The sequence below is a fragment of the Branchiostoma floridae genome, chromosome 7 (assembly GCF_000003815.2).
Source record: "Branchiostoma floridae strain S238N-H82 chromosome 7, Bfl_VNyyK, whole genome shotgun sequence".
NCBI classification, from domain to species: Eukaryota; Metazoa; Chordata; class Leptocardii; order Amphioxiformes; family Branchiostomatidae; genus Branchiostoma; species Branchiostoma floridae.
In genome coordinates this window covers 25,631,408-25,640,426 of record NC_049985.1, presented here as the reverse complement: position 1 = coordinate 25,640,426, position 9,019 = coordinate 25,631,408, and the positions used below count along the sequence as shown (strand labels likewise).

Genomic DNA, 9,019 nt, shown 5'->3' with positions numbered 1-9,019 from the left:
AGGCTAGAAACTTCACGACGGCGGGGGCGTGACTTTTCCCCACACAAACGTAATAAACTCTTCATTATAAGATTTTCTGCAAACACGTAAGTAATAGATCGACTCTAATACCTCATTTGAACCGCAACAATCTAGCTTCAGAAGATTTTCTGATTTCATTCTCTCAGCTAGCTCATTCTCTCGAACCTTCGTGCTTGTTGATGCAGTTAAGTCCCATATGCATGTTTGTCACGTAGTCTTGGTGTATCCAAGCCGCAAGTGGAATTTAGGCTGACTGTATATAATAAGAACGCGGTGATGAAAACACACAGGTAGATCTGCAACCGCCAGGGCTTGGTCGGTCTCTTCTACGACTCAACTGTAAGTCAAACGAACCTTATGTTTGTTCCGTACCGACTTGGGTTATGTGTGATCGTTGTGTGTCGTGGTAGACTGACAAATTTGTAGTATTCTTTTCTACTGATAGTAACATGGTATATACATAGAATACAACACAGTGTATTCCGTATCACCCGCGGTCGGGCTAGGACCGAGAAAATTTGGTCCTTTCAAACAAAAACTGTTCTAACAGCAATGCTCCAACGTCCGAATCTGGTATTCGAATTTTCGACCGCGCCGCACCCGGCGTTTGCAGAGTACGTTCGAAATATTCGATGGAAGCCTGTGTGATAAAACTTCGAAGCCTGTGTGATACGGCTTTTTATCTCACTTGCTGTTTCCGTAGCAGGATATATGTTTACAGGGAGGGACCCTTTTCCATTTTACGTCCCTTTCGAAAGACCCACCAAGATGTCTTGACCTCAGGACTCCAACAGGGTTGTTCTAGTTGGCAACATAATTGGAGCTTAACTATAAGATCTGCTGACAGCTGAGCCACAGGGACATCCCTGGCATTCTGCCATATATTGAACCATTATGCTGGATGTACGATTGGGCCATAGATTTCAAGCTTTGCCCATATGGAGATCTGTGCGGCATGGCTGTTGGCTACCGACAGTACTGTACTGCAGTACATTGTTGGGCGCAGTAATAGAAACACGTGTAAGGAGGGGGCCCATCTTTGCAACACGCAGGGCTATATGGTACATGAAACTGCCACTCTGCCATATTGGAACATTGCGATGGTTGTACATATAAGATATCGGTCAGTATTTTTGGCGACTGAAAGTACTGTACTGCAGTACATTGCTGGCTACTGACAGTACAGTACTGCGGCACATTGCTGGCTACTGACAGTACAGTACTGCGGCACATTGCTGGCTACTGACAGTACAGTACTGCAGAGCATCGTTGGCTACTGGCGGAGCGGTATAAGGAGTTGTAACACCTACGTCTGCGTGGCATTGGAACTCTGCCATTGAACCAATTTACTGGACGGGCTACAGGTTTTAAGCCTTGTCTAGATCGGGATCTATGCAGCATAGCGTAGAGTCACTTCAGGGAGCCGGTGTAGAAGGAAATGTTTGCTACGCTAGATTTATGCTCGTAGGGCAGTACGCGTGCGTGGAGGTAGGGTTTGGGTTTGGGTTGATGTTAGAGCTATAGGGTTAGGATTGGGGCTAGAGTTGGTGTTAGAGTTATAGGCTAGGGTTAGGGTTGGGGTTGGGGTTAGGGTTAGGGTTCGGGTTAGGGTTAGGGTTCGGGTTCGGGTTAGGGTTAGGGTTAGGGTCAGGGTCAGGTTAGGGTCAGGGTCAGGGTTAGGGTTAGGGTTAGGGTTTGATTTAGGGTCAGGGTTAGGGTTAGGGTTAGGGTTTGATTTAGGGTTAGGGTTAGGGTTAGGGTTAGGGTTAGGGTTAGGGTTAGCCCACATGTACACAGCGCGACCTCTGTTTGCAAAATCCACCAACACGTCCGCTTAAAAATGTCTCTACCACGAGTATTTTCTCCCCTCAGGATTTGATATACTAGAAATCCCCAAGCAGAGTTGGGGCAGATATTTGTCAAGCCAGGGCATGACACCGGCAAGAAGCTGATAAGATGCCACCGATATGGAATAAGTCGTAAGCCCTTTACCCAAGCTAACCTCACGTTGCCTTGACGAACCATCCAGTAAATTGCCAATCTTTTTGCAAGTGTGTACACGTGTTAAGCTAAGGGCACAACCCGCCGTACGTACGTGCAATTTGTCCGTAAGTTTTTTGGGGAGGCCACGTCCGCCACGTATTTCTGAAAACGTGCAGGCTGTACAGGCGCGTCGCCCGTACTGGCACGTACGGGAGGCGAATCCGCAGCCTGATGGCACAGAAGTTTTGCTTGCACGTACAGTTCTACGGCGAGTCTGCGTGCTCCAAAATCCGTCGGATTCCCTACGAGTTCGTACGGAGGCGGTACTTACCACTTGTAAACGGATCCCAAAGGATTGCCCACGTTTTGGCACGTACACAGCACGTATTTGCACGTACGGTGGGTGTGCCCTTAGCTTTAGGTGCAATGAATACGGCCTTAAACGGCGGCAAAACACTATTACTAGCATTCCCCCTGAGAGCCTTCAAGCCAAAAGCAAATGTCAGCTGAAGGAATAAGGATGACATTTCCAAACCGCAAACAGAATAAATCGCTATCTTGTCGACTGCAATATCTCTTAACAAAATAGCGTGGAGCATGCAATATCTGTGTCAAATTGCTATTTGCTAGAAATTACAGGGCTGATCTTCTTTCTATCTGCATTGGACTGAATTGCTTTCCTATGCATTACTGATGTTATACGGAATAAGTAAAGGACAATGATACTTTATTGCTTGCTCTTCAGCCCTTCATGGTAATAAGTTAGAATGGATTGTTAAGAAAATCCCTCAATATTCTCGTGGCTTTCATTTCATATATTGGTATGAACATTATTTGATTATCTAATGTACCGTATGAAAGGTAGGATTTAGCCGTGGTGACTCTTGAAAGGTATATTATGGAGCTACCTGTGAGCGAAAGAACTTGTAACTATTGTATTGCAAAACCGTTGGAAGACGAAATACATTTCATGTCTAACTGCCTCTCTAATGACCAGGAAAGAAAAGAGTTATTTAAAGAGGCATGCAACCCCCAAATTTCTAAACGTTTACTGGAGAAAACAAAACAAAACTATAACCCTGTTAACGTCACATAATCCACTCATTGTAGAAAAAGTGGGGTACTTCGTCTTCCACTGCTTCCAGAAAAGAAGTCAAACCCCAAATGCTTAGATCATAGCTCTCAGCAGTCCATAGTATTGCTGGAATAGTCACTTGTTGCCCCTTGTCACCATTGTTATCTATGCCGAAGGCTTTTATTTTATGTATGTTTACTATGTATTCTGTATGTGCCATGTTGCAATTAGCCCTCGGGTAAGAATTTGCAAATAAACATATTTATTTATTATGCTTGTATCGGGCCATGCAAAAGGCTACGAGCAAAATATGACCACCAAGAGGTGCAACGGATAAGTGGGTTTGAAATTACTTAGGGTGGATTCACACGAATGGGTCTATTCAAGTTTTTATGAGTTGGATATTGATTATATGTACATTGGCTTAGACAAAGCTAAGGTTGAGGCCGAATAAATATATTTTTCGGTTGCGGGCCAAAGAAAGAAATAATTTCTTTCCCACAAACTTTACCTAAGCCAAAAAAATGTAAAATACGCAACTCATACGGACTTCGGATTAGGCAGAGTTCAACAACGAATCTCAAATAACTGATCTCATATATCAAGAATGACTTTTGTACGTTTTATGATCTTTTTTTAAATCATACTTTGATTTCGTGCATCGTATTCAAGTAATGAAATCAAGCGGAAAACATCCGAATTTGATCGCTGTCAGTCAACGATCGCCGTCTAGTGGAAAAGTGGTCTAAAGGTTGGCTCACACGTGCGTATATATTCAAGTCTGTTTGAGGTTCGTATGGAATTCGTAGCCTCTACCAGGCTCCACAGATCCCTGGAAAAATTGGACAAATATAGACAGATAACATGCCAGAGGAGTAAACTTTTCAAGGAGTATGAATTTTGACCCAACTAAATCGTTTGGTATGTTATGTATCTATATTTGTCCAATTTCTACTATTTTCCCAAAGACCTGTGGAGCCTGGTAGAGGCTAACAATTCCATACGGACCACAAATGGACTTGAATATATATGCACGTGTGAACTCACCCTAATTGTTTAGTCTTGGACGGGTTCTAGCTGAATTTGCTGACATTCTTCCATATCGTGACCTGTAATGTTTGACAGAACTAGGGGTACAGGTCTGGGTCGTGGCAAAAGGAACCCCTTTTACGAAAGGCCAGACCTTCTTTCATTGAGGTTGCTGCCCTCTATACACCAGTGGAAATTGCAGTTGAATACAGTTAAGGCTACTGCAAGTAAACTTTATGGATGACATCCTCTGAAAAAAAGATGGGTGCAAGAAACAAGATGGCTAAACGTTCGAAAACAGACACCATGAATATGACAAGAATTTAAGCAACAAAATATGGCATCACAGCCATTGAGTCCTGTAGTCAAGATATAGAAGTGCACTAGTGTAGTAAATGTGACACTGGTGGCGTAGACTGGTACCAAGTTGGCAACTTTACTTACGACTTCCATATTGGTGCCACCATCACAACTATCCAACTAGCTTCACTTCTAGTACAATCCTGAAGTCCTCACTAGTGTCTATTCTACAACTACACTCATTAGGCTACAGCACAACATATATGCCCATTTTGGTACTTTTAAATTTCGTCATGTTGACCATATATCTGGAGGAAAAATATGGATTTCGTAAAAGAAGATGTATTTAGAATAAAGATGAAGAATGTATTGTTCAGTATACCATACTACATGTGTATTCAGTCATTTCTTCAACTTTTCTGGACACATAGATCTCATAATGAATGCAATATTCCTACCACGTTTTTAGCACGCTCGCATCAGTTTTTGGGTTCCCAGAGAATGCCATTCATACAATCTGATCGACATGACTTTAGTAAGTAGTATAAAGACTAATCGTGAGATTCAGTATCTTTTATAGTAACAAAGCAATCTTTCAAGTATTTCCCAATTTTCGCATTGCAAAATGATACAATCTTCTCGAGCAGACCAGGCTTTTATTTTGCTTTAATATATCAATCTCAGTTTCTGTTTTTGTTACCATACATAGTCCGCCCACACACGGTCTCCTGCGTCGTCGCTCCTATTTTTTTCTGACGAGTCCGAAATCCGAGCGGCGTACCTTAGAGGGCAGGTGTGAATTAGAGTTAATGCCAGGATTACCATATTTGACCGGTGCAAATTGGACCCGAGCTGAATGGATTACTCTGCGATATTAGCTGACACCGTTTCCGCTTCAGATGACATTGCGGTGGAAAGATTGGTATGTTTGTGTGTGTGTGTATCTGCGCCAATATTGTGAAGGTCATGGAATTGTTCAAAACCGTTCAAATCTCTTTATGTTTATCTCGAACTAGTAACTTGGATGGCCATCTTGTATCTTTGAGTTCGTTCGTTCGTTTCATTAACCGCTAGCTTTCAATGACATGAGAACCAAAATTAGACGTCTGCTCTTAGCATTGTCGAAATCAGTCCCTGCAGTTCCAAAAAGCCGCTGGGGTTGCTAAAGGTATAGCACCTACTCTATGCCCAGAGAGCGACCAAAAATCACGACTGCAGTTTATGTCCAGAGCACGAGATACAAAATATAGACGTTCCACTGCAGTACCCGAGAAAGCCACTAGGAGGCACAAGATCGAACTTGACCTTTATTTTCCTGACCCCTACCCACCTACAAAAATGTCTGGATCCATCAAAGTCTTCTCAAGTAATGGTGTTCACAGCCACACGCACATTGCAGTGGTAAGCGCACCCAAAATAGAACATTATTGGCGAATCGAATCCTACGACCACTGCAGGTCTGGAGAAACATTTCTTATCTTGTAGATTAGAATTCACCACAAGTCCACATTCGGTGCCAGAAGCTATCTTTCAAGTCTTTTTACCTCCCCGCCAAATGTAATAGCTGTATTCTCACGGGGGTGAGTTCAGTAAGATTAATTCATAAGAAGGATTTTATCAGTCTCCCATATAACTCGGCACAATATTTCCTACGAGGCGCTCTTGAAGATAAATCGATTTACTATTGGGGTCACAAGAGGCCACATTCAATAGTATGCCTGGCTCTTAAGGGATCCCTTTGATGTAGATAATGAAAAAGATGGGAGGATAATATAAGAGAATGGACTGGCATGACAATAAGTAAAACGTTGAGAAGAACAGAGAACCTAGACTGGTGGAGAAAACTGGTTGTGGGATCTAGGGTATAGAAGAATTCTTGTTACACAACCAGCAGGTACTTACATTGCTTACGTTTTGATGTCTCTCAGACACCTTCGTCAGAGCTTCTAACTGGAGTTCTGCTTCTCATCGCTATATGTAGCTGATGTAGGTGGCGCTTTTGCGGTGAGAAAACAATCCCAAACGTGGCTGAGCTTGTATCCCCCCTCGTCCCGGAAGGTGTCTGAGAGACATCGAAACGTAAGCAATGTAAGTATCTGCTGGTTGTGTAATAAGAATTCTCCTATATCCTATATTCTACCAACGTGATGAAACTACTTTTGGTTCTGGGATCGTCTTTGGAGAAAGAGATAAATGAGAGAGATAAGATTGGGGGCGAGTTTGCGTGTTGAAATAGCGGCTGTGTAGTTTGCTGACAGCAACCCGATGGGAGCAATCGCCAACAGGTAAATGAATAGTACCGACTCTTGGGTCTAGGTGTAAGATCAGTCACTATGTCTTTGCACTTACTGCGACCATCAATAAGAAATGTCTGTATCCATTGGAATAACTTAGCTGTTATGGGCTCCACAGGCATGAAGCAGCCGTTGATTGTTTATCTGTTTATCTACTTACTGTAAATGCAGAAACGTTCGCGGCGGTATAATGTTCTCGGTTTTCGCGGTGGCCGCTTCACCGCGAACTTAAAACCACCGCGAAAAGTCCTTCTTTTTCCGCTACCGCGAACTGAAATGCATTTACAGTATTACTGTAAATGAATTTAAGTTCGTGAAAAGTCCTTGTTTTTCCGCTACCGCGAAATTAAATCCCTGCGAAATTTTCTGCATTTACAGTAAATTTTTGTTTCTTTAGTTTTACCAGCTCAATCCGATCTTAGGATAGGTATTCTAGAACCATTCAAATATCATCACCAACTGCAGTACAAGTTTTACAGTGTCCATATTCTGTTTATTAATTCATGAGAAGCTCAAGTCGGCCTGCAGGCCGCTTTTTATTGAGGTCATGAGGGAGGTTAAGGTCAGTTGAAATATAACAGAGATACAGATTATATCCAGTCCTATTAAATCTATTAATATATATCATTACGTATACAATAACATATGGTAGAGAGAAAGCTTAGGGTTCATAGTCCGTGTCCGTTCGTTTTGGTCATTTCTTTAACTTCAAGAGTCTCGATCAGACTTGGAGCCGTACGTGTGTCTTGTGGTAGGTTGTTCCAGACATTGGGTCCACGGTAGGTTATCGATCTTCTGAAGGTCTCGGGTTTAGGTTTTGGAACAACCAAATGACAACCTGTGCTTTGTCTGGTTGTCCGTGTACTCTGGTCTATGCAGCACACAAACATCTGGCGCATGTAGGATGGTAGTTTGTTGTTAAGGGCAACCTAAGCAATATTACAGCGTTAAAAATGGAAATATTTTGGATAAGGCAATCTGTATAAGATTGACATCTACTGCACTGTATTCCCACATTTACATCATTATTTCATCATATTAGCGGTTAAAACGGCCCAGAGACACATCGCATGAGGATATTCCTTATTATTGGAACCCCAAACAATTAGGCCTGGGTCAGGAATCCTCGTGCGACTTGTTCCTGTGACGTTTTTAACGCCTTGATTTATGAAATAATGATGTAAATGTGCTAAATAAAACGGTGCATTAGATGCCAATATCACACAGCTTGCCTTATCCAGATTACTTCCACTTTTAACGATCGAATACTGCTTAGGTTGCCTTTAATTGCCTTGTAGCATGGCACGATAAGATCCACATTGTGTTTGTTCAAATCGTGTTCCGTAACACAGTTAAACCATTCTGACCCCGGTGTCAGTAGATGGTGTAGCACGCTTTCAGCGTTATTGTGTGGCTGCCAAAAAAAGGAACATTTTACGACTCTTGACGGCAAACATTAGCACATACATGATCAGATTCGTGTGTGTTTTGGGCACACCCTTGATACATTGCACATAACCGATGCAATAGCCTAGTAGTTAGAGTGTTCGCCTTGCATTCGGTAGGTCGTGAGTTCGGTCCCGGCCGAGTCATTCCAAAGACTTTTAAAATGGTACATGCTTCTTTCTCTGCTTAGCACTCAGCATTCGGGAAAGAGTATGAAAGTTGAACACACACCAGTACCAGTGGACTAGCCCCCTGCTGTAGTGATTGCGTTGTGTGGCCCAAGGGCTACTGAAACGGAGATGGGCGCCGCCCTATGTGCCATCAGGCGCGGGAAGGACTTTGTTCAGACACATTAGCCGAGAGGATCAGTGGACATCTCTCCACGTTACGGAAAGCCGTGTTAAGTGCCTTTCCAAAGGGCACAACATTGGGGCATGGAAAGTATCGAATCCGGGACCTCTCGGCTCTGAGCCTAACACTCTATTAGTTATGCCACACACGCGCCGCCCAACTTTGTATCATATCTGTGTTGTACAGAGACGTGTATGAATGAATGTCCATGTTTTTCTCTGGACGAGGTAAAAGGCGTCTTTCCTTGCCAGATACCCTGAAGCCTTACACTCCAACTATCAGTACCACGGACAGGACCGGTTCGCGGTGTTTGTATGATCCACGCATGTGCTTGTGCAAATCTTGCTTCGTCACGCAGTTTACCCATTCTGAACCCAGTCTCAATAGTGGGGTGTAGCATGACGTCGGTGTTATTGTCCTTCTCCCAGCTGTTTGTTAACAACTATCTGTATCTTACAGAGAGGTGTTTGAATGTCCATGTTTTTTCTCTGGACGAGTTAAAAGTGTCTTTCTCTTGCCA

At 43.1% G+C, this 9,019-nt stretch overlaps 1 protein-coding gene across 1 annotated transcript in view; it reads left to right on the top strand.

The window, feature by feature from the left end:
• Nucleotides 1–295: 295 nt before the first annotated feature.
• Nucleotides 296–9,019, top strand: part of LOC118420241 — a 60,324-nt gene continuing 51,600 nt past the window's right edge. Inside the window, exon 1 of the mRNA XM_035826961.1 lies at nucleotides 296–360. The gene's annotated coding sequence lies outside the window, so the exon portion shown is untranslated. The remainder of the gene's footprint in view (nucleotides 361–9,019) is intronic.